The sequence below is a fragment of the Cherax quadricarinatus genome, chromosome 40 (genome assembly GCF_038502225.1).
Source record: "Cherax quadricarinatus isolate ZL_2023a chromosome 40, ASM3850222v1, whole genome shotgun sequence".
In the NCBI taxonomy this organism is placed as follows: Eukaryota; Metazoa; Arthropoda; class Malacostraca; order Decapoda; family Parastacidae; genus Cherax; species Cherax quadricarinatus.
The window spans coordinates 10,789,014-10,816,513 of NC_091331.1; the positions used below are offsets into that span (position 1 = coordinate 10,789,014).

The following is a 27,500-nucleotide window of genomic DNA, read 5'->3' on the forward strand; positions in this document are numbered from 1 at the left end:
CCGCTGGTCTCCACACTTCTAGCTGATCTTAACTAAATCCATCATGACTGACGAGAAAATAGTACATCCTGAGCTCCTTGGAACCTACAGCTAAACCATGCTTCTAGTGCTGACAGCTAACCACTCTAGTAGGCTAGCTCGTAGCCTCACACAATTTTGTCAATAAATTGAGTATGCGAAGCTCAAAATTGTTGGCTTAATACACCTAATACCCTTGCGCTGCTACAGCGTGGGTAAACACACGTGCATTATAATGCATGAAGCATCTTCAGGGTACGATATACAATGACAAGTGTATGTGTGGCAAAGAGTAATATACTGTAGAATGTTGCTACAATGCTTAGGTCAAGTCTGGAGGTCAACCAAGTCAGAGTCCAAGGTCATTTGATAATATAATCTTATTCGTCTCTGGGTGAAGCACTGTAGCTCTACCAGGCTGTCTTACCAATATAACAGTCGATCAATGAACTCAAGGGATTTTGTAGCGTGGTAAACTTCCGTGCTGGATATTTTGAAATCTTAATTAAGCACCACCTACCCTTGCTGTGGGTGGTAGTTGATGATGAAATACTGATCAAGAACAATGGCCTGACATGAGTCTTTATCAGATGATAACCCGTCACTGGCTATTAAAGGAGGATCCTTAATGTACAAGTGGGGGTACACTTATTAGCCCTATGACGAGGCCCTGGTGATTCCATCCTTATGGTTGGAAGTACTAGTCGCGGTGCCGTACGTCCGATGGAGACGTTGTAGATTTTCTGTTCATGTGGTGTAGCAGTTAGCTACCGTCAGTGATAGATCGCTCGATCCAAGGAACGGGAGGATAAGTTCAGTTCCTTGGATCAAAAGCCACTCACTGGCATCGAGTAACCTCACTGAAGGATTCCGGTGGTCGCGATGGTGCTGGACTTCTCGCAACTCATGAAGCTTTTTTCTTCTCAAGACCAACCAAGGCTTTGGACCAGGACCCAAGCGCCGAGGTGAATACAGGTGTGACCAATACCTCAGACCTGTTGTAGAGATTGTGATCTAGTATGTGATGATTGTGAAGGTGGTGTGTGATGTGCTGAGGAGGGAATCAAATGATCATAATCATATGGGTTTTATTTCAAAAACCCCATCAGCTTTCCCCTTTGTTGTGCGATGATCGTCTCCTGACACCAGTAACCTCTGTTCACCTAGCAGTGGTTATTAATTGACAGTTGTGGGTTGCTTCACTAAAAAAAAGGACCAATATTACAACAAACATCTGAGGAACAACCTCAAAATGACCTCAGCACTCGCCATAATGTAAGAATTAATAAAGGTATTCACTCAGTAAACAATGAACGCCTAACAAGGCAACACTGACAGAATGACTGTAGTGCATGATGAATGATAGGTAAATTTTATGGTAATGTTGTATTCACGAGATTTTAGATATAAATATTCCTCGACAGTTATATATATCTATGAATGTAGACAAAAGTAGCATTGTGAGGAATTCCCTCCGTACTCTTTAGAAAAGATATTCCTCACAGGGAGGTATTCCTCACAGCACTATATTGTGAATTCGTGAGCAATATAGGTTATCACGCTTAAGCTGCCTATTTGGAACATCAAAATAATAGTTTTTGTTATCAGAGAACATCAACGATAGACAATGAACACGTACGTCTATTAAAGAACAACAATGTTGAACGTATGAATGCTCTTATATCAGGGAACAACAATGTTGGACGTAGGAATGGCCTTCTACCACAGAACAACCATGTTGATCGTAGGAATGTTCTGTCAGAGAACAACTTTGAAAGTAGGAATGTCTTACTGTTAGAGAAAAACAATGTTCAGCATCGTCCTAGTGTATGTGGCTGATATATCACTCACATGCTTCACAGGAAAAACAAACTTCTTGCCCACATAGGTAATCCCGTCCACCGAGAATTAACATCACTTAGCCAGGAGACACTCCAACTTACTTTTAGTGTAAGGAAAGGTGAAACGGCGGACGTCGCCGTGCTGGTGGTCAGACGGACTATACCACATCGACCAGTAAGGTAGCTCAGGGTACACTTCTATATCTTATCACGACGCTGTACAGATGAAGCTATACAGCGAGTCATGTGTCCTGGATGGATGACGCTGTGTTATGGAGCACAGCAGTATGTGCGTCCAGTGTAGTTGATGCTGTGTTGAACACAGCAAATCATAAGTCCGCTGTGGTTATTCTGTGCTGTTGAACACTGCACGTTGTGCGACCGATGTGGTTGATGCTGTGTTTTAGAAAACTAAGTATATGTGACCACTGTGGTTGATAATTTGTTGCCCAACACAAGTCATAAGTCCGCTGTGGTTGATACTGTGTTGCTGGACACAAGATACGGGCTACACAGTCCTAGTGAGAGGGTGGGGGAGGGAGGGGAAGGTGACTCAGGTTTGATCTGAAAAAGAGAAGGGTTGCTCCAATTGCTCGGATCAACAGCCACCCACCCCGTCATCACCCTTGAAGTATCTACGCAGAGCTTCAACGAAATTCACTGCAACAACCCATATGGTTGAAAATATTCACAGCAATAACCAACAAGGCAGAAAACATTGCATGGTGATAAACATTCAACGGAACAATCTCCGTATTCGAGTAATGAAGCCTACCGTGTAGGCGAAACGTTTCGGAATGAAGATAAGTAACTGTTGCACACGTGTCTTACTTATATTCATTTAGAAAAATGTGCCAGGATGTTCTTTCAGTGAAATCTTTCAGTGAGAAAAAAAGAAGGAATAAAAGGAGATATGATAATCCGATGTATGGGTGTAAAAACATGAAATAATGTGTTCAGGTTATTAATAATTTCAAGAGTCACATCTGTAAATTAAGAAGTAGAGTGAAAAAGATAACAGAAAACCTTCGCAGAGTGGTGGATCAGTGGGAAAAAGTTGAAAGTGGAGGACAGTAAGCGCTACAACCACTGGAAATTGAAAAAAAATACATAAGAGGAAATGGTTAAGTGTTACAAACACTAGAAAAAAAAGAGAAAAAAAAATGATGCTAGGTCACCACGAGCATAGTTCTTCTCCCCAAATTGGTAATTACAAATTGATTATTAAAACAACTGAAGTCTTTTAATGTGCATAGAGTATTTAAGAAGGAATATACTTGGTTTTTGACTGCGTCCCTGGTGCATGCGCGACTTTTTTTTTTTTCCTCATTTTATGTTTTGATCGTGCATATCCACAATCTATTTTTTGTTTGAATTACATGATAATGTGTATCTATTTCTGTTCTCTAATTTATTTTTATTTCCAGTACCGTATTGGTTTACCAAAAACTGCAACATTTCCTTGCGTCTGTAACTGGTTTCATCAAATATTCTGATATATTTCAGTTCTACTTTTTGTTGTGTTTCAGTCCCATTTTCTGTTGGTTTTCAAACTCATTTTCTGTTGACCTTCAGTCTCATTTTCTGTTATATTAAGACGCATACATATTCCATTTTCTATGGTTGTGTACGTGTCAACTGTTACGTTACCAGTGTTATCTCTGAGTGCTGACATACAAAAATGTACAAAAGCAACAGGTTTATCAGATGGCAGATCTTATCAGAGATATGATGCCAAACACCAACACACTTCTCACCACACACACTGGAGGACAGGAGGGTCAGGGGAAACATGATAACATACAAAATACTGCGAGGAATTGACAAGGTGGACAGAGACAGGATGTTTCAGAGATGGGACACAGAAACATGGGGTCACAAATGGATATTGAAGTCTCAGATGAGTCAAAGGAATGTTAGGAAGTATTTCTTTAGTCAAAGAGTTGTCAGGAAGTAGAATAGTCTGGCAAGCGACGTAGTGGAGGCAGAAACTTTACATAGTTTTAAGACGAAGTATGATAAAGTTCATGGAGAAGGGATAGAGAGGACCTAGTAGCGACCAGTGAAGAGGCGGGGCAAGGAACTATGACTCGACCCCTGCAAGCACAAATAGGTGAGTACACACACACACACACACACACACTTCGTACCAAACTAACAAAATTAGATCTTTCGAAATAGACACACCAAACTCAAGTTTCAACTATACTACATTTCATAATCTATTAATCAATTTACAAATCAATCACATTTCAGATTTTCCCACGTTGCCTGGGTGAGAATACATGGCCTGTTGATCTTTGTAAATCCTCTTTAAACTCTTGTATATCCTAGACTGGTGGGCCAAAACGTACTACTAGGCTTTCTCAGTCTGGCATACGTTCACATGAGACAGATATATGCAGTCTCCCCTTAAGGAAGCATGGGATAGCAGGTGTTCCTCTAGGATTTAATAAATGATCTGATTGTATATCCTTTATGTACATTTTTAATATACCTTCTATAAAGCAATTATATATCCTCAGAATATGATTCGTCCGAAGTGTACCAGGGAATTGAAAAGTGTACCAGGGAGTTGAGAAGAGAGGCTGAGAGTTGAAAGGAGTGTCAGGGAATTGATAAGGCTGCCAAGGAGTTTGGAACAGTGCCAGGGAGTTAAAAAGTGTGTCAGGGAGTGAGAAAAGTGCCAGGGAGTTTAAAAGTGCCTCATAATTAAAAAAAATATACCAGGGAGTTGAGAAGAGTGCCAGGGAGTTCAAAAAACACATTGGAGTCCAGAAGAGTGCCAGGAAGTTTAAAAGAGCCCCACAGAATTGAAAAATGTACAAGGGAGTTGAGAAGAGTGCCAGGGAGTTTAAAAAACACCTTGGAGTTCAGAAGAGTGCCCGGCAGTTGTTACAGCGCCTCCTGACGCGGTTAGGGCAGCAGAGCAGGGTACAGGGGAAGCACAACACTCCCAGCAAGGATCCACGCCCCGTCACTGCCTTCTTCAACACACCCACCTGAGACAAAGCAACCACACACTCACGTAAGTGTTATGATATAATAATAATAATGAAAACAACAACAATAATAATAATAATGATAGTAAAGAGGATAATAATAATAATAATAAAATACAATAACAATTAACAAAAATAATAATAATATAACAGGAGTCTTGATCAAGTAATGAGGACCCCCTCTCAGTACACAGTGGGCTTGACGCTGTGGTCTTGATGCTGTGGTCTTGATGCTGTGGTCTTGACGCTGTGGTCTTGACGCTGTGGTCTTGACGCTGTAGTCTTGACGCTGTGGTCTTGATGCTGTGGTCTTGACGCTGTGGTCTTGATGCTGTGATCTTGAAGTTGTGGTCCTGACGCTATGGTCTTGACGCTATGGTCTTGACGCTGTGGTCTTGACGCTATGGTCTTGACGCTGTGGTCTTGATGCTGTGGTCTTGACGCTATGGTCTTGACGCTGTGGTCTTGATGCTGTGATCTTGATGCTGTGGTCTTGACGCTGTGGTCTTGACGCTGTGGTCTTGACGCTGTGGTCTTGATGCTGTGGTCTTGACGCTGTGGTCTTGATGCTGTGATCTTGAAGTTGTGGTCCTGACGCTATGGTCTTGACGCTATGGTCTTGACGCTGTGGTCTTGACGCTGTGGTCTTGATGCTGTGATCTTGAAGTTGTGGTCCTGACGCTATGGTCTTGACGCTATGGTCTTGACGCTATGGTCTTGACGCTGTGGTCTTGACGTTATGGTCTTGATGCTGTGGTTTTGATGCTGTGGTCTTGACGCTATGGTCTTGACGCTGTGGTCTTGACGCTATGGTCTTGATGCTGTGGTCTTGACGCTGTGGTCTTGACGCTATGGTCTTGACGCTGTGGTCTTGATGCTGTGGTCTTGACGCTATGGTCTTGACGCTGTGGTCTTGACGCTGTGGTCTTGAAGTTGTGGTCTTGACGCTATGGTCTTGACGCTATGGTCTGGACGCTGTGGTCTTGATGCTGTGGTCTTGATGCTGTGGTCTTGATGCTGTGGTCTTGACGCTATGGTCTTGACGCTGTGGTCTTGACGCTATGGTCTTGACGCTATGGTCTTGACGCTATGGTCTTGACGCTGTGGTCTTGATGCTGTGGTCTTGATGCTGTGGTCTTGACGCTATGGTCTTGATGCTGATCTTGAAGTTGTGGTCCTGACGCTATGGTCTTGACGCCATGGTCTTGACGCTATGGTCTTGACGCTATGGTCTTGACGCTGTGGTTTTGACGCTGCTTTCTTGACGTTGTAGTCTTAACGCTGTGGTCTTGACGTTGTGGTCTTGAAGTCGAGATACGTTGAAATAGTTAGACAGATGTAGTATATTTGAACAGTCTAACGTGTGCAGTGAACTAGAATAGCAGTGTACGACGAACAGAAGTGTAGGCGTCCTCGAGATTGATCAGGCTACAACCGTCATATATCTTCAATGAAGCCATCGGATATCGATATCCAGTCGACATGGTAGAGTCATGGTTCCAGCTACATGAACCCAGGTTAAGTCCTACTTTCTTAATTGTCCAGGACACCATGCACTGCAGTAGTTAGGGTCAGGATAACTGAGGAATGTGGACGATACCTTTCAAGATGCCGCTATGATCGGGCAAACCGCCCACCCCAGGTAAATCATGTGATCTCACAGGTGTCATATACCTGATATAGTGGATCATATGGTGTTAGGGCATGTTACACTCCCCCCTGTCTCACCTACGTGGGACGTAAGACAAACCTCTGGGAAGGAATGACTGCAGGGTGCAGCTACTGTGATCTTTAGGTCGTCAACCTTTAAGATAATTGACAACATTCACCCAAAGTCCAAAATTGGTCTTTGGTCTTATACAATGTCTCCACATCTCATGGCATTCCTGTTGCTGACATCCCTCTTGTTGTGATGACATCCCTGTTGCTGTGATGACATCTCTGTTGCTGTGATGACATCCCTGTTGTTGTGACGATATCCCTGTTTCTGTGATGACACCCTGTTGCAGTGATGACATCCCTGTTGCTGTGATGGCACCAACTGCTCAATGATCCAGGGTTGCTGGACCTGAATACTTGGTGGCGACGAGAAGATCAATTACTTGTGATACAGCAAGACGCAATTTATTCCTCGCCTCACTCTCCGCACCCCATTCTCAGGCCTCTCTCAAAACATACACTCACCCATTTCTTCCTCCTCCACCACTGCATCTACATATACCAAGCCTGCAATTTGGTGTTTTATTCATTAAACTTAATAAAGTTGTTCTCAACAAAACATTTTCTATAATAAAGATTTACTACGTGTGTTCGTTCAATATTAGTGTTATTACTTTTTCATTATTATTATCATCATTAAAACTATTACACCAAGTTTCAGTATTGCCACTAAAGATAGTTGTGAATATTATCATCACAGGGCTGCGCTAAACCGCTAGGAGTTACACAGCGCTCGGGTATTGGGATATAGTCTGGTTCAATCCAAAGAAGGGGAAGACACCGTCATTCCTAGGTTCAAAAGCCCTTCACAGAAATTAAGGCACCTTCCTTGAAGGGTTGTTGTAAGTAATAATGTTGGTAACTTACTCTACACCCGGGGCAGTCTGTCTCTTTCATCACACGGAGTGAAGATGATGATTCTGGTGGTGGTGCTATTGTTGACAATGTTGTTGTGGGTGATGCTGCTGCTCTTGTTGGCGATGATGTTGGTGAGGGTGTTGGTGCTGTTATGGTTGGTGATGTTGCTGGTGCTGTTATGGTTGGTGATGTTGCTGGTGCTGTTATGGTTGGTGATGTTGCTGGTGAGGGTGTTGCTGTTGATGGTGTTGGGAAGGCCGTTGTTGGGGAGTGTGGTGTTGTTGTTGGTGCGTCATGAGAATGATCCAGATGGGCAGGTTCTGAGATGCAGCCTAGATTCTCCATCACAGCAGAACATCACAGCAAGACAGGCGTTACACGCACACCAATTTACACAGCCTAAGAAGAAACATGCTTATTAAGCAGTGCTGTTTAAGGGAAACATGGGGGAAAATATTAAAAAAAGGGGGCTCAATTAAAAGCAGCTAATTTTAAGGCCTCTGTAAATATCTTGTAAGAAATACTAATCATGCATCCCAACACTGATGCATTGTTGAGTAGCGAATAAAGTTATTTACAGTAACATCTGCCTTGATGAATATGACACATGCGCATCACCTGGGTGGGTACCTTTATTGGAAAGACGTTTTCCTTGCGCAACAGGCTTTTTCAATCTAATACAAGCCCCGCTCATACATGTGACCACTACTGGATCTTCTTAAGTCATCTGCTTTCACCTCACGCCTCAGATTCGCCATGACTACGGTGGCGAACACCTTCGTCTAGGCTAAGTAAGTAAGTAAGTAAGTAAGTTTATTCAGGTATACACAAATACAGTTACATAGAATTATCATACATAGCAGCACATGTGTAGAGAACCTGGGATAACCCAAAAAAGTCAGAGTGACTTATTTCCATTGGGGTCCTTTTACCTTCTTATTATAATATAGAGGTTATAATATTTTCTTATTATTCTACAATGAAGATAACATCTTATTATCATACTAAAAAGACTATCTACTACACGAGGGTCATTAAGACTATCTACAATACGAGGGTCATTACTAGAGGGTCAATATGGTAAAATTTACACGTATGTTAGCTAAAAAATAGAAAATCATTCCCCTCCCTTTCTGTGGCTACATTCATCAGACACCTTTTGGCACTCTTCTTGAACTGGTTCATGCTATGACTGGCTTTGACATGTGCGGGCAGTTTGTTCCATTCCTTTATTGCTGTACAATAAAAGGTGTTTGAAGCCTGTCCAATGACTGTGGGTACTACAAAGTTGTGCTCTCCCCCTAGTACTATGATTGCTTTGGTTCCCAACCTTGACAAAATTGACAGCAAGATATTCTGGACATTGTTTGAGCAATTTTATAAACATGATTTAGCTTCAGTTGTTTTACTCTGTCTTCAACATTCAGCATATCCAACTGCTGTAATTCATCCTGGCCTACATGTTCTCTTTGTCCCAGCCCCAGGATGAATCTTACGATTTTGTTCTGGGTGATTTGCAGTCTATCTTTCAGTTTTTTTTGTCAAGGCAGAGTACCAAGAAGAGCAAGCGTAATCCATATGGCATTGTATAAGGGCTAGACATAGGGTCCTGCGAGCCTCAGTAGGTAGACACTGTGCTTGTCTATACAGGAACTTCAGTCTGGCATTCGCTTTCTTTACTACACTGTTCCCTATCAATTCTCCTAACATGCATGGGTCAAAGGGGATTCCCAAATATTTTACTGATGAAACCAAAGTGATGGGCTCCCCATTACATTGAACATTAAAATTATTTACCCTTCTCAGTTTATGTTTCGTGCCAAAGAGAATGGCTTCAGTTTTCCCTAGGTGTAATGACAGTTTGTTGTCTACTAACCATTTGCTGCAGGACTCCAGTTCCAGTGTTAAAACATTAGAGGGTCTGATTACCTTGTCTTCATCTGTCTTGCTTCAACACCTTCGAATAACCTCAGTACTTAATTAATAAAGCCAGTGGTTGGTGAAACGTCTTAGACACCCAGGTGCTGCACGTGTCTTATTTATCATCTTGTCAGTATAGTAAACCATCACTGTTGCCATATGCTGTGGAAGTTTTTTTACATAATTTCCTAAATGTAAAAAATATAAATGAATAATATAATAATTGCGTATTAAAATGTGATGCTATTTGGACCCCCTCGAGAAATTTCGAGTGAGGGGGGAGGCAGAACAGTCAGGATAGTGACGCCGAAGACACCATATTGAATTTAATGTGTGAACACTGCGCTGAATTGTGCAATGTAATCAGGTGTTCTCGAAGGTCAACTGGGGTTTTTCGGCCGGAATTTGTAATAGGAACCCGTGTTAATGTCTCTGCTGAAGAACTGGGATAGTGTGGAAAGCCCTTACAAATCGGCAACCAGGACGGAAAAATAGAAGACACCAATTCTCCCAGGAGCACACCTTAGCTAAGTGACGCTTACCCATAATGTACAGTAGTTTTTGCATTGTCCATCGGAAATTCTAGCTGCTAGGGTAAGGTTAGGGTGTGTTCCATCAGTACTGTCTTCCACTAATTAAATTATAAGTGTTAATATTAATTTCTTTTGTGTACCCAGCAAGCCTAATCCTATACAGTTCGCATTATTTAGAATTTACCTTTATTGGTATTAATGTTTAATATTGTAATTATTAATATAATGTTAGGTCTAGCTTTTCGTGAGTGGTAGGGAGTGGTCATCGAGGGAGTTACAGTTAGGCTACCTGCTGTGACTTAAGTCCCACTTACCTCACCCAAATTGTTTGCAGGTATTAATTCAGGTAATGCCCTGTAAGCCTCCTGCATGTAATTTACTCACATAATAATAATAATAATAATAATAATAATAATAATAATAATAATAATAATAATAATAATTATTATTATAATAATTCATATTCCTTCAATTTAATGATACTTGTCTGACACAACAACAGCACAGATTCTTGGTATAAAGAATATTTTCTACAACTCCACTGCTAAGATCTGGCCCACATTATGAGCATGACCTACTTTCATTAGTGGGTCTTACCCACCTGTGTGGGGTTAACAAAAACATTATTCGGAGGACTGAGGAAAAGATGTTGAGGTCTGGAAATTTAGAGAGGTGGACCAAGATAGGATGACTAGGAGGACGTATAACTCTAGGTAGGAAGGAAAGTGTAGGGATCGTCGTAGGAAAGGATGGAGGGAGGAAGTAAAGGTGGTTTTGGTATAAACCTTGGTAATAAATACCGACAAGTTGGTTTAGAAAGACACATAAGCAAACACTATGACTTATTTATTAGAAAACAAACCATACCACGGGCGGGATTGAACCCGCGGTCAGAGAGTCTCAAAACTCCAGACCGTCGCGTTAGCCACTGGACCAGCTAGCCACATAAGATTCGTCCAACTAGGTATAGTTAGCCTATGCTAACCTAACTATGGTGTAGAAATATACCTAGTTGGACGAATCTTATGTGGCTAGCTGGTCCAGTGGCTAACGCGACGGTCTGGACTTTTGAGACTCTCTGACCGCGGGTTCAATCCCGCCCGTAGTATGGTTTGTTTGCAATCGTGTCATTACGATTTCGTGATTCTTATTAGAAAACATTTCGGTCGTGGGACCTTGATCACTTCTGAAGTGATCAAGGTCACGGGACCGAAACGTTTTCTAATAAATATGTCATAGTGTTTGCTTACGTGTCTTTCTAAACCAAAGGTGGTTTTGAGTGCTAAGAACTTTAACATAGAACAGGCTTGTGTGAGCCTGTTAGATAGGAGTGGAGGCAAGTGATTTTTATGATTTGACGTGTTGTTGGATTGTGAGCAAGGTAACATTTATGACGGTATTCAGGGAAGCCGGTTAGCCGGACTTGGAAGTGGAAATGGCAGTACCTGCACTTTGAATAAGGGTTGGGGATGTTACGGTTCAAAGGGTTATCTGAAATGTGATATCAGAATTCTTTTGGCAAAACATTTAATGAATGAATGATGGTGAAAGAGTTTCCTCTTTTTTGGATCACCCTACCTCAGTGTTAAAAAAAATCATGATGCAAATACAACCAATTATATTAAATTAGTTTTTGTCTATATAGTATAAATCTAAATAAATATGTAGCTACCAAATATGAGGAAGTCACTAGTAGGTTTTTTTTAAGAAATTTATCTGGCAACACTGATATTAAGTCTTGCATTGATCTTCCAAATGTTTATATCACAGCAACTTAGACCTGTTCTCTTTGCTGACGACACAACTTTTGATATATCCTACCCAAGTCTACCTTCCTTCTACTACATTACGTTTACAACCTGACCTAACTGTTAGAATTACATCTTAATTTTATCCACTTGGTTAAATGTGAAACTTAGTGGAAATATGACTTGTTGCTCAATGGAAGTGTACTTACGCTCACAGCCGAAGGTATCCCGGTTCGATTTCCAGGCACGACTGGACCTTTTGGCAAGTCTCCTTGTTGCCTGATTATATATAAACACATTTATATAACAGAAGGAGAATATATCTTAATCATAACACTCACCAATTTGACTGGAGATTAATGTCATGTACAGGAACCCCCCCCCCTTTTGCCTACATTTATGAAAAATTTACTGGTCAGAATTTAAACATAAATTAGACAGCTTATCTGAGGTTCCTGGAGTTGTCCTGTCCTGTCGCCTGATATCTCAAGTTATGCAGGAATGCACATCCAAAAATTTCGCCTCCTATTTGAGAGGTGTCAGCCCAATTTTAACCTCTAGAACACGAAAAATTCTTCCCATTACACAATGTCTGTTACTCCAATTCAAAACAACAATGGCGAGTCCTTCTGCGCAGGTGCAGAAAATTTCCCATTTTTTATGACATAAATATTATTAAATACAGTATGGCCATCTATTTACATATAACTACTGTATTTCTGGAAAATATATACAGTATTTTCCACACTGCGGCCAGTCGGAGTTCGTTGCTGAAGGACTCAAATTACTCCTTCCTTTAGGAGACGATTCCAGCCGGTTCTGGCTTGAATGGCTGTTCTCCTAGTAGGTCTTACTACGATTTCATCTTCCGGCATCACTTGGTCTGCGTTATCTTCCATATCACTCGTGTCACTTTAACTCAGATTTTCATTTATGTTTGATTGAACACCTAATTCCAAGGGAATCAATTTATTAATTGTGCGTAAACTTTCCTGGCCACGGCACAACACTTTAACATTCCTGACAACACCTTGTGCATCTGGGTACAATGTCAATACTTTGCCCAGAGGCCACAATGTTCGATGTTGTTCAGTGTCAATTAACACAATGTCACCTGGTTGAATGATCTGTCGATTTACTGCCTCTGTCGCACCATAAAAGTGTTCACGTAGTGTAAGAAGATATTCCTTACGCCACACATTAGACCAATGATCAATTACTTTATTTAACATTTTAAATTTATTACACAACACTGCCACATCATTGTAATCTTCATCACTTTCTTCCGGATTATCTCTGTAGACATGGGCAGCTTCCAATTTCCTTCCACATGCTAGGTGAGAAGGTGTTAATACATCTGCATCAGGTGTATCACTCATGTATGAGAGAGGCCTATTATTTATCCGATTTTCTGCTTCCACTAACACTGCACGGAATTCTTCCAAATTAATTCTCTTCCGGTGTAGTACTTTGTGGAGACACCTCTTCACTGTGCCTATCAGTCTTTCATACAGCCCCCCCTGCCAAGGGGCTGTAGGAGTAATAAATTTCCAGGTACACCCTCGTTGGGTTAACAGAGATTGAACATCGTTACTATTATTTAATTCTATCATGTGTTGAGCACCTGCTACAAAATTTGTGGCATTATCCGAAATCATCAATCTCGGACAGGATCTCCTAGCTGCAAATTTTCGAAACAGTTGTATAAACTGTTCTGCAGACAAGTCCTGTGCCACTTCTAAATGAACTGCCCTAGTAGCAGTACAGGTGAACAAACAAACATACACTTTCAGTGGAACACCATCTGACGTACCTGTTAAAATTATTGGACCACTATAGTCTACACCTGTTACATCAAATGGTTTCACTAATTGTACATGCTCCTTTGGCAATGGTGGAGGACCTGGGTACATATAGGATCTGGCATCCACACGGCGACATATTACACAAGATTTAATCACCCTTTTTACACTTTGCCGTCCTTGTGGAATCCAGAAAGTTTCCCTAATACAATTTAAGGTATCTTGTACCCCACCATGCATTACATTTTTATGGGTATTTAGAACAATTAAATTTGTTAGATGATGAGTTTTGGGCAGTAAGATAGGGTGTTTAGCATAATCACCCAATTCAGCACTTTGTAACCTACCTCTGTACCTAATTACATTGTTCTCTAAATACAGTCCCAATTTCTCTATTATGCAACCTTTCACAATTTTACTTTCCATCATCAATTTAATCTCATTTCCATAGATTTCCTCCTGTACCCTCTTTATCCAATATTCAAGAGGATATGAAAACTTAAATGAAATATTCATCTTGTTTAGAAATTTAAACACCAACTTAGTTACATTGATTAGTTTGGGTAAAGAAGAATACCTATTTATATCAATGGCTAAGGGAGGACAAACTATTGGAGCGGTGGTCACAGTAATTTCAACAGGAGCAATATACGCCTTTTGTACAGGCCAATTAGCTTTATTTACCAACCAACTCGGTCCTTTAAACCATGATACAGCATTTACAAATTTAGCATAAGGTAAACCTCGAGACAAGAAATCAGCTGGATTCTCCTCACCAGGTACATGATTAAATGTTAACATATGCTGACCCAAACTATTATACTTCTCTTGCATCTGATTAATTTCAGTGACTCTGTTTTGTACGTACACAATTTTACTGTTTCCATTATGAATCCATTGTAAGGATACCTCATTATCAGACCAAATTACAGTGTCACTAATATTTATCTCCTGCAACTTATTTCTTATATAATTAGCTAATTTGACACCTACATAAATGGCTGTTAATTCCAACTGAGGTAAGGGACATGATTTAATTGGAGACACTTTAGCCTTAGACATAACAAGAGAAATAACACTATTACATTGAAGATAAGCAACTGCTCCATATGCCAATTTTGAAGCATCACAAAAAATGTGGAGTACGTTTTTCCCCTTTGGACTGGCCACCTGGCATGGGAACTCCAACATTGGAATTTTCTCATAATCACCAATTAATTCATCCCACCTGTTAATGAATTCCTCAGGTAGAATTTCATCCCAAGCACATTTAAGTTTCCATGCTTCCTGAATTAATAATTTCCCTCATAGTAAGGGGTGACACTAAACCTAGTGGATCAAAACATTTGGAAACTTCAGCAAGCAAAACTCTCTTAGTTAATATATTGGGTATACTGTAATTATTAGGTTTTAACATTAACAAATCTCTCTCAGTATCCCAAGTTAATCCCAATACATTACTACATTTTGGCACTTCATCTCCAGGGTAATCTTTACTTATTTTGTCCTTTAATTTGGACGAATTACTTTTCCATTCCTTCAGAGGCATATTTGCACTTTGCATTATTTTATTAGCCTCTCCATAAGTCATTAACAGTTCCTCTTCAGTTGACGTCACACCCAGGAAATTGTCCACATAAAATTGTTTGCTCATTACTTTACTCAATGGACTTCCCATACGTTTAAGGTGTGCATTTATCGTCGCTTGAAGTAGGAACGGACTGGATGTAGCACCAAATAATACGCTCCTAAAGCGAAAGGTTTTCAGAGGGTTAAGTGGATCACTAGGATTCTCAGGCCATAAGAAGCGGGTACAATCCCAGTAAGCCTCTTGTAAATCCACTCTTAGGAAAGCTTTACTTATGTCAGCCGTAAAGGCATAATTCTTCATCCTGAAATTTAAGAAGATATCTCCTAATTTTTCCGTCAACGACGGACCTGCCATCAAACAGTCATTTAAACTAGGTACATAAACAGTGTCATACAATTGATCTCTTTTATCTGAGAGAAAACCAGATAATTTTAGAGTTGTTACTCCTGGCACTACAATTAAACACAATTCTCAGAGGACTGGTCTTAGAATCTTTCTTTACTCTGTGATGTGGCAAATAGTGACCATAAATTTTGGCTTGCTCAGGAGGTACCTCTTCTATAAATTTATTAATTAACTGATCAGCAATTATATCATTATAGGCAGTTAACAATTCTGGTGTCTTACTCAGTTCGCGGAGCTGAAACTTTAATTGTCCATATGCCATTCTGTAATTAGTGGGCAATTCTGGATGGTTCAGTCTCCACGGAAGTTGTACCCAGTATTGTCCAGATTTAAATTTTACATCTCTCAGGTATTGCTCCTGAGTAAAAGAATCGTCTGGACTTTCTTCATTTACATTTATTCCAATGCTGTCTAATTCCCACAATTTATGCACTGGCTCAACACCATCCTCTATGGAAGAATTATACTGGGGCACGATTTCATGAGTAAGACACACAGTTATGGTATTTGTAGTTTCCTCTAGTCCTGAATTATTATTACGAGGAATCCTACAATACATTACATGGCCTCCTGCAGTCTTCAAAAGGGTGACACCACATTTCTTTACCATACCCTTTCCAAAGGAGGCATAATAGTCACTACCTATCAAAATATTTATTGGGCCTACAGAATCATCACTTACACCAGAAGGTGCTAAATTTACAATATGTGAGTGTCTTTCTGTAGCTTTACTAAGCCCTACTGTAAATATTTTCTCTGGAAGTCTATCTACAATTACTGCATTAACACGTTTTTTCTCATTGCCCAACCTGACAGTTACATAAACAGTGTCATACAATTGACCTCTTTTATCTGAGAGAAAACCAGATAATTTTAGAGTTGTAGGATCTCCCATCTGTACTTTCATACCATCAAGACATTTACGTTTAATGAAAGTACGTTGGGATCCTTGGTCTAATAATGCAGTTACATTTTTTGATTTATGCCTTTTATCATCAATTTTTACCTGTAACACAGGTAAGGCTACTTCAGCAAAACCATCATTATTAACATTAGCAGCAATTTTTAAATTAGCTACTGTTGTGTCAGGAATGTCAACATTATCATTATTATCAACATTATCAAATAGACCCTTACACATGACTATATGGTGTCTTCCTTTGTGACATTGATAACAGTTGTTTAATTTGGCATGACAATCCTTTACATTGTGATTACCTAAACACCTGATACATCTGTCAAGTTCCTCCAATCTTTCAACTTTATCATTCCATGAATTGTATGCATTGCAATTCTTTGAAAAATGAATACCCTTGCAGAAAAGACAATTTCTCTTTTCTTTGACTGGTTTCTTATTAACTGGGCTACTCTTAGGAGGGTACTTATTCTTCTTACCTTGTGAAGAATCATTTTTTCTGATTCCTGCTACTTGATATACACCTATGCAATAGGGATAATTTTTCCCTTTGTGAAACTTGACAGATACCTCAGAGTTATTATGTGTTGCATCTTTAAAATGAGTTAGTTGGTTGGTCTGCAACTGCACAATTAATTCTTGTAGACCTAGTCTTATTTCCTCCAGTCCAAAATAACCCTAGTGGTATTTGTTGGAGAGCCATTCAAGTGTTTTACAGCTTAATTTATTCTGTACCATGGCACACAATAACCAGTGTGATTCCTTCAGATTATATTTTGAGAGTGCTCTCCAGTTTAACTCTAAACTGCTGTAAACCTTTGTAAGTGTGATCTAGAGATTTTAAATTAACAATGATATTCACTAGATCCAACCTACTTTGTTCTATATTACCATAAGTGACCTTCAACAAGTCAACTGCTTCCTTGTAAGAATCATCTACATTGGGAAAGGCTTGTATGAGTATGTGAGCATCTCCTCTTACCTGTCCTTTGAGGTAAAATAATTTAGTTACACAGGCTAGGTCACTCCTATCATGCACAGCTGCTTTAAAAGTTGACCAAAACTCCTCCCAGTTTTCTCCAGGATTAAATACAGGTAAACATAATTCTGGGAGTTTTAGCAAAGACATCTTATTTGTTGGAGCAGACTGATTAACTCCCTGGTTTACACATTTTAATTTATTCAAGGCCTGACTTTTACAAGAAAGAATCTTTTCCTCTAATTCATAATACTGATTAATCATAAGATCTATTTCAATCTCATCTACACAGTTTACTAACAAATCTCCTTCATATTTGTTGTAATATAATTTGTATGAATCATATCTATTACCTAAAGCATCTAAATACAATTTTAAATCATCATTATTCACAGTTTCTTGATTCATTAATTTCAAACATTTATTATATGCCTTGGTTACATGACCCTTTCTAGCCTGCAGTGATGCTTTCTTTGCTCTATATTCCATATGTTTGTCTTCTATATTAATTTCCTCATTTTCAGCCATAATGCAATGTATTAAATTCAACTTTATTAATAACACTGATTACAACTTACAACACTGATACAACTTACCTTTGAATAAATCCTAGCTACTTGAGCTTAGCAATTACATATAAAAAATTGTAATATAAATTTTAAATATACATTAATACAAACTTTTAGCCAAACTTGGCTTATCAAAGTTAATATTATACAAATTAATAAATCCTTGCCAGAATTTGGCATAGCAAAATTAATATCATACACATTAATATAATTAGTTACACTTGGCTTATCAATTACACATACACTGATATAAATCTTGGCCAGAATTGTCTTATCAAATTAGTATTATACAAATTAATATAAACTTAGCCAGACTTGACTTATCAAAATTAATATTATACAATTAGTATGAATCCTTGCTAGAATTTGGCATAGCAAAATTAATATTATACACATTAATATAATCTTTAGCCACCCTTGAGCTTAGCTTATCAAAATTAATATTGTAATAATTATAATCCATTACACATTAAGTAAATTTGTGAGCTTAACATCCACCTCCTTCTGTCATTTCACATATAATTATTAAGTAATTAACTAATTAATAACTTCACTAATTACCTCCGGTTCAAGAAGGACCAACGGGCAAATTAAATGTGGAAAATTGCATTTAGCTGAATGTATCATTATGTACATAACAGTAAATGAGCAAAGATAATTATTATATATCAGTTAGACAAGTAGGAATTTGGGACACCTAGGTCGCAAAAAATGTCCCCCTTCGATACCTACCACTGTCATATCCACAAGTTGCTCTGGACCTATTAATTATAAGTGAAATATACATCACCAGGAATGCTGGTAAATATATAAATTTGTGGACTATATTAAATTAAAAAATGATTATATATAAACACATTTATATAACAGAAGGAGAATATATCTTAATCATAACACTCATTAATTTGACTGGAGATTAATGTGTCATGTGCAAGACCCCCCCCCCTTTTGCCTACATTTATGAAAAATTAACTGGCCAGAATTTAAACATAAATTAGACAGCTTATCTGAGGTTCCTGGAGTTGTCCTGTCCTGTCGCCTGATATCTCAAGTTATGCAGGAATGCACATCCAACAATTTCGCCTCCTATTTGAGAGGTGTCAGCCCAATTTTAACCTCTAGAGCACGAAAAATTCTTCCCATTACACAATGTCTGTTACTCCAATTCAAAATAACAATGGCGAGTCCTTCTGCGCAGGTGCAGAAAATTTCCCATTTTTTTATGACATAAATATTATTAATTACAGTATGGCCATCTATTTACATATAACTACTGTATTTCTGGAAAATATATACGGTATTTTCCACACATTAGTTGCACTTGTGTCCTTTTACTTTACATATTGTCGGTAATTCTACCAACTTTATTACAACGCCATCACTAAAATCTATCTCATTTAGCTCGCAAGTCGACTTCATCTCATATACACTCGGAAGCATAATAATTAATTATTATTATTATTATTATTATTATTAAAAAAATTCAATGAATCAACAGAATTCTCTAAAGGGATGGTAAACTGGGACTCATGCAACGTCACAGTCGGGATATTTGATGGTAGCGCTCAAATTCCCCTGAATTTTGAGCAAGGCTGGAGATACGTATTTCCATTTCAAGAACTATGTTCTCTATTGAAATGAGACCTAGAACCTCGGTTGGTACCAGTAGGTGCACGAATAGATGTTCCTCTTCCTGTGGAGGCGGAACATCTGTTCTGACGCTCGAGAACTCAACACCCCTGTGTTGTACTGGTCATCTTATAGTTATAAGAGGTAATGTGATTTCCACGATAACTACAGCTGATATTTTGTTTCGTACGAGATAAATGCCAGCAGTAATAGCCGAGATGCCCAGACTTACTGCAATTATAACACAATTAGACTCGCTATTGCTACTGCGGACTAAGCAATCACCGTGGCAGCTTCTCCTGCAGGAAAGGTGAGAATGCGAGTTTGCATACGAATATGAGTTATTATTAAGTGTATTATATGTGCTGCTGGCTTCAACCACCATTATGGTGCCCAGGTTCATGGTTCCCGAAGTGAAAGGATAGATGTGCGGATCATTACAATTATTCACAATATTAAGCTCCTTCAACGTTCCCATTCCTAAATTTAAAAATACTGTATTAAACATTCTCATCTCAGAACCAAGCTCAGCTCGTCGAATAGCACGAAAAACAGTTGCTTTACAATATCACTAAATGAAAGCTTTGTTAGACTGTTAGTTCACAATTTTGCACTACAAGGACAAATGCTTCTAAAATCCTATTCTTTCGAGACACTAGGTTTCCACGACAATCATTACATAACTGTTTAGCTATTACTAACTTGTGCAATATCAAATATGGATCACTGAGTCCTCGTGAACGTGGTAGTCACGGACAAGCTTTTCGAACTCAAAGTATCAAGTTTGCAACAAAACTTTTAAAGCTATTCTAACCAAATACACATCGTCGTCTGACCCTGGGCTTGACTGTTCGCCAGTGTCTTGATAGGTCCATTTTGCTTTTCTATTAATATTTGAAGGCATGTTGCTACTATTACTAGTGTACGAAGTCCGTCTATTACAGTCAGGATCTGGAACAGAGCTGCATGAGGTAGGAACACTAAAGTTAGTCCTGACCATTCTGGCTTATATCGTCAGAATGATTAAGAACCTCACCTATCTTAGTCATAGTTACTGGGCAGAGCATTGTACTGTACTGAACAATCTCATATACTACACACTAAAGAACTGAAAAGATGCACATTAACAACAAATACAACAGAATTCCACTGGACAGGAAGTCAGGCAGAAAATAACAAGAAATTTAAAGTATGCCCTTCCTATAATTATTATTTTAGGACTTACAAAACAAACTGGGGGAGGGAACTAGTAGAGAAAACATGGGTAAATATAGCAGTTAATGAGGAGTAACTTATACTGAAAACTAAATATACACTAAACATACTTTCTGTTTATCCATTGACAATTTATATTTAACATGATGCAGTTAATATTATTTATATTTTAAAACTACTGTATGTAGCATTATTATATAGTTATGTAAATCCACATAAACAAAACTGAGGGTGTATCTGCTATCTTAACACTGGTCACGTGACAATAACAAATGACGTCACGTGGAACGCTATTGTTTAGCGGAAAAATATAAATCTAGTGATAATCGAATTTACTCGTAGGCTTATATTTTTAACTTGGACTCTCTAAGCTATCATTTTTAGAATTTAACTTGAGTGCTTGAGGTGGATCCATGGATGTCTTATAGTTTAGTTTTATTTAACCAAAAGAAAACTTGAGGAAAGCATAATTTCTCACCCTTGAAGGCTGAAGCCATGGTAGATTATTACATCCAGGAAGTAATTCAACGAGTATGAGTATCATTATGAGTTAATTAATATTTATCCAGCATACAAGGCATACAAGACTAATCCATCCACAGATCAGCATCAAAGACATTTTAATATTTAATATATACTCTCGGTGTGTAAACACCGGTACACCAATTAAAATAATTCATATTATGTCTTCTTTGGGTTATGCAAGATTAATTAACATTTTCATAATTTATAATCAATTAGAAATAAATTTACAGTGAAAAAAATTAAAAAAAAAAAATGTAAATTTAATGATTGAAAATAATTTTAGAACCAGCAGTGTCACTATAAAAACTAAGGCAGTCACATTTCATTTTAGTGTTGATGGCAAAGATAAAATTTAAGATGAGGGATCCCAACTTGAGTGTTTGTCCTGGGTTGTGTACCCTGCCAATACACTAGGTTATTATACACTTAATATTTGCTTTCGCTACATTGTAAGTATAATCATGGAGAAACGTTGAACCCGTTTGGGTCATACAGAGCCTGGAGGAGGATATAAAATTTAATGCAAGGAGGCGTTGAGTAGCTTCAGTTCTCTGCAGCAAGAACATTTCACCTGCATCAAGGCACCATATAGGATCACCGCATTATAAGCCGGAGGACGACCTCAGAGCACCTCAACAAAAACAGGTTTGTACCTAACAAGGCTGTTTTTCCATCGTAAACCCGCAGGACCGGCACACACCAAACCTTTTTCCATTACACGCACTCTACAACAAAACTTTCAGTACGTACCATGTAGAAAAATAACTTAGAATCTGAAGTATCAGCAGAAACGAGAGACACCCTGAGCCTGAGTGTGTTGTTTTGATAAGCCAGAGCCGAGCAACTGTATGTTCCCGGCGGGTATATAACTAGGCTTGCCACCTCTCTCCGTTGCCTCATCTTATCTTTAAGCAAACTGCTCTCTTTATTCAGCAATCCCAAATATACACACGCATTGCTTAACTCTGCATACATTGATGAGTACCTACGTGATCCAATATGGCCGGCCACTTGATGTTACCATCGGATAATATTTTTTTAATTATTATTATTATTATTATTATTATTATTATTATTATTATTATTATTATTATTATTATTGTTGTTGTTGTTGTTGTTGCTGTTGTTTTATCAATAATATATCTGTAAACTTTGCTTTATTAAGAAAGTAATTTATTACACACAGTCTTTGTGTTCAGAAAAAACACAACAGGTACTACCAGCATCACAACAGGTACTACCAGCATCACAACAGGTACTACCAGCATCACACCAGGTACTACCAGCATCACAACAGGTGCTACCAGCATCACAACAGGTGCTACCAGCATCACAACAGGTGCTGTCAGCATCACAACAGGTACTACCAGCATCACAACAGGTACTACCAGCATCACAACAGGTGCTACCATCATCACAACAGGTGTTGCCAACATTACAACAGATGCTACCAACATCACAGCAACTATTGCCCGCATCACAATAGGTGCTGCCAGCATCACAACAGGTGCTGTCAACATCACAACAGGTGCTGTCAGCATTACAAGAGGTGCTGTCAGCATCACAACACATAGTGCCAGCATCACAACAGGTGCTGTCAGCATTACAAGAGGTGCTGTCAGCATCACAACACATAGTGCCAGCATCACAACAGGTGCTACCAGCAACACAACAGGTGCTGTCAGCATCACAACAAGTGCTACCAGCATCACAAGAGGTGCTACCAACATCACAACAAATGCTATCAGTGCCCTAGTAGAAAAGTAAGGCAATTTTTCTGAACTTTAATTATTTAATTAAACCTTCTGGAGTTAGTGTTACAGACACAGCTGTCAGAATTCATTTAGAACTTACGGTTTATGTTAGTCGAATGCAGAGGTGATTACTATCCTGCAGACAGTAGAAAAGCAGTGAGTAAACGACGGGCAAATGCAGTATACTGAGATACTATTAACGACGTTTCTCCCATACAGTGGGCTTTATTAAGTCAGAAACGAACCATAAATATGATACAAATATCTAATTTATTATTTTGAATAATATATTAACAGCTTTGCAAGTTGTGAGGAGAAGTGTCAGTAGTAATTTCAATCATTAGTATGTTAATAGGCTTTATAATTCACTAATTGCTCTCAATTATTAGTTAATACTTATAAAATGTTAATATTCACTTGTCTACAATGATTTATTAGTCATGGGGAATGCGATGTAATCATGGTTGCTCCGAGGAAACGGAGAGTAGCTCTAATTCCTTGAATCAAAAGCCCTTCACCAGCTTCAAGACACGCACACTACTGAAGCTTCTATAATGGACAAAACAAAAAATATAACCATTTTTTGTCATCTAAGACTAGATTTTCAATTTTCGAGAAACACTTTTAATTTTCGCACAAAAGTATACACCTGTTATATATATATATATATATATATATATATATATATATATATATATATATATATATATATATATATATATATATATATATATATATATATATATATATATATATATATATATATATATATATATATATATATATATATATATATATATATATATATATATATATATATATATATATATATATATATATATATATATGTGTGTGTGTGTGTGTGTGTGTGTTAAATTGATTTCTAAAATAATCCAAAAAAATATTCAGCACATTCATTTATGAATATTTTTACCACAATCATAAATCTTTGATAATTTTTTTTTGTGTTAAATACTCCTAGTGGCTTGTTAACCAAGTAAAATCATAACCTAGTGACTTGTCAATATGGTAATTTGTCAATATGGTAATTTGTTAATAATTTTTTAAGCTAATAATGTGTTAGCCGAGTAATTTGTTAGTCAAGCAATTTGTTAACATAGTAATTATACCTAACAGTTTCTTAACTTAGGTATATTAATTTTACCAAGCTATTAAGCTAGATGTTAATTTAACGTAGTTAATAATTAAACCTGGTTATTAACTTAGATATTAATTTGACTTAGTTATTAACCTAGATATTCATTTAACCTAGTAATTTGTAAATTTAGCTCATAGTGAACATCAGTTTGTCAACGGGTGTTAGAAATCCTATTTTAAAACTCCTGTTAATGCAATCTATAACAATGTGACATTGCAGCAACACCTGTGTACACTCTTGTTTTATCTTCCATGTTGATAAACACATCCTGTGCATCACTATGTGCTGCTGAAGTGTGTTGAACACTGAGGAAATAACAGTTTGAACAAAGCTGACTGATAGAAGTTATTGATAGAAGGTACTGAGAGAAGATAATGATTGACGGTGCTGATAGATAATAATTATTGATGAAGTTGTTGATGGAAGTTTCTGATAGAAGATACTGACAAAAGTTATTGACAGAAATTTTTGATAGAAAATACTGATAGACGTTACTGACAGAAGGAACTGATAAAAGCTGTTAGTGGTAGAAATCACTTATAAAAGTAACGCGAGAATGGCCTGGAAGAGTCAGGTTTCATCGAATTCAAGTGGGAAATGGGAAATAAGTTTGCTCCAAGTTTTTTTTTTTATATCAAGGATACTTCACCAGTGTCAAGGCTCTCCCACCCATGAAGGATGGAATCCTTGATAGCTCGCCTAGATTAAATAGAATTATAAAGCACGAACGACTTACCTTCATAATGACCAAGGTCTCATTTTGTACCAGGAAGATGTGAAAATGTATTTCCGGAATCTCGTTTCTATCTCAGTATGATGAAATGAATATATATGTTAACACTGCATGCTTACGGGATTATGATCTGGACAGACGCAAAGAAGAACATGTCAGTTTTGGTGTGAGATTTGAATTGATATTAGTGAGTCGGATTCTTCAGATAAGAAGACCTTTGAACCAACTCAGGTATTATTTAGGGAAGAGAAAGTAGCTCCAACTCTTTGGATCAAGAACCCTTTATCTGCATTGAGGCTCAAGAAGAATTGGCCAGACACACAAAATGTTATTCAGATATCTCAATCATATTTTTTGTCCTTGTGATTGTTTCTAGATTATATTGTAGTTGAAATAATTTCCTATAGAGACTGGAGGATCGAGATAATAAAAAGCTACCCACAGATGTGTTTGACAATATAATTCACTATGAAGCGTGACTGTTGGCTTATTGGGTTCAAGGCCTATCATCTCACTAGGAAGACTGCATTTCAACATCAGTCAAGAAGACTATAATTTCTAATATATATGTAAATATATATATATATATATATATATATATATATATATATATATATATATATATATATATATATATATATATATATATATATATATACACACACACACACACACACACACACGAAGATGACGAAGATGAGCAGGACCCAGACACAGGAGGAAGGGCAAACACACCCCACAGAATCTCCCACCAAAAGACTCCAACCGCGACATTCCCAACGCAACTGAGCAACCTATACTACAACCCACTCACTGTTCCCTCTGCCACCAACCCCCATATCACAAACCTCACCCCAACAGCTGTCCCTTATGGGCATTCTGACCCCTCCCCCATCATCACAAACCCCACCTACACCACAGCCCCATATAGGCCCCCACCAAGGCTCTCGCTCCCCCAACCCCAATATTCTTGCATGACCACAATGATAGAAAAGAAACTGAAAGTTTGGTACACAAACGCGGATGGAATAACGAATAAACATGAGGAGCGGAACGAAAGAATCAGTGAAAAATCCCCAGACATCATAGCAGTCACAGAAACAAAACTCGCTGAGACAATAACAGACACAATCTTCCCAACTGGATATCAGATCCTGAGGAAAGATAGAAGGAGTAGAGGGGGAGGAGGGGTTGCACTGCTCATAAAACACCGATGGGGATTTGAGGAAATGGAAGGCATGGACATGAATGGAGAAAGAGACTACATTGTAGGTACAATTCAGTCCGGAGAACATAAAGTAGTCATTGGAGTGATGTATAACCCACCACGGAACTGCAGGAGGCCAAGAGAGGAGTACGAAGAAAACAACAGGGTGATGGTGGACACACTGGCTGAGGTGGCAAGAAGAGCTCACTCGAGCAGAGCAAAGTTACTGGTAATGGGCGATTTCAACCACAGGGAGATCGACTGGGAAAACCTGGAGCCACATGGGGGTCCCGAAACATGGTGAGCCAAGATGATGGATGTGGTACTTGAAAACCTCATGCATCAACATGTCAGGGACACAACCAGAGAGAGAGGGGAGGATGAGCCAGCAAGACTGGATCTTGTGTTCACCCTGAGCAGTTCAGACATTGAGGACATCACTTACGAGAGGCCCCTTGGAGCTAGCGATCACGTGGTTCTGAGTTTTGATTATATAGTAGAGTTACAAGTGGAGAAGGTAACAGGAACTGAAGGGGACAGGCCAAACTATAAAAGGGGGGACTACACAGGTATGAGAAACTTCCTGCAGTAGGTTCAGTGGGACAGAGAAATGGTAGGAAAATCAGTAAACGAGATGATGGAATATGTGGCAACAAAGTGCAAGGAGGCAGAGGAAAGGTTTGTTCCCAAGGGAAACAGAAATAATAGGAAGACCAAAACGAGTCCTTGGTTTACCCGAAGGTGTAGGGAGGCAAAAACTAAGTGCAACAGAGAATGGAAAAGGTACAGGAGGCATAGAACCCAGGAAAACAAGGAGATTAGTAGAAGAGCCAGAAACGAGTATGCACAGATAAGGAGGGAGGCCCAGCGACAGTATGAAAACGACATAGCATCGAAAGTCAAATCTGACCCGAAACTGCTGTATAGCCACATTAGGAGGAAGACAACAGTCAAGGACCAGGTGATAAGGCTGAGGAAAGAAGGTGGAGAACTCACAAGAAACGATCAAGAGGTATGTGAGGAGCTCAACACGAGATTTAAGGAAGTATTTGCAGTAGAGACAGGAAGGACTCTGGGGGGACAGATCAGATGGGGACACCAGCAAGGAATACACCAACAAGTGTTGGACGACATACATACAGATGAGGAGGAGGTGAAGAAACTGCTAAGGGACATCGATACCTCAAAGGCAATGGGACCAGACAACATCTCCCCGTGGGTCCTTAGAGAGGGAGCAGATATGTTGTGCGTGCCACTTACCACAATCTTCAACACGTCCCTGGAAACTGGGCAACTGCCTGAGGTATGGAAGACGGCAAATGTAGTTCCCATTTTTAAAAAAGGAGACAGAAAAGAGGCACTAAACTATAGACCTGT

At 38.7% G+C, this 27,500-nt stretch overlaps 1 protein-coding gene and 1 long non-coding RNA gene across 3 annotated transcripts in view; one reads left to right on the top strand and one right to left on the bottom strand.

The window, feature by feature from the left end:
* The window catches only part of LOC128687408 (membrane protein BRI3-like), a 30,140-nt gene extending 7,970 nt beyond the window's left edge, over nt 1-22,170 (bottom strand). Inside the window, exons 1-3 of one of the 2 annotated variants that reach the window (XM_070092692.1) lie at nt 22,021-22,170; nt 7,448-7,837; nt 4,725-4,861 (exon numbers count right to left, since the gene is read on the bottom strand). The gene's annotated coding sequence lies outside the window, so the exon portion shown is untranslated. Of the gene's footprint in view, nt 1-1,961; nt 2,102-4,724; nt 4,862-7,447; nt 7,838-22,020 lie in introns of those variants that run through there. The other variant, XM_070092691.1, reaches the window with a different exon arrangement.
* Nucleotides 2,157-4,887, top strand: LOC138853798 (uncharacterized). Its single transcript, XR_011392969.1, has 2 exons — nt 2,157-3,065; nt 4,385-4,887. It is a non-coding gene; the product is annotated as an uncharacterized lncRNA (long non-coding RNA).
* Nucleotides 22,171-27,500: the final 5,330 nt, after the last annotated feature.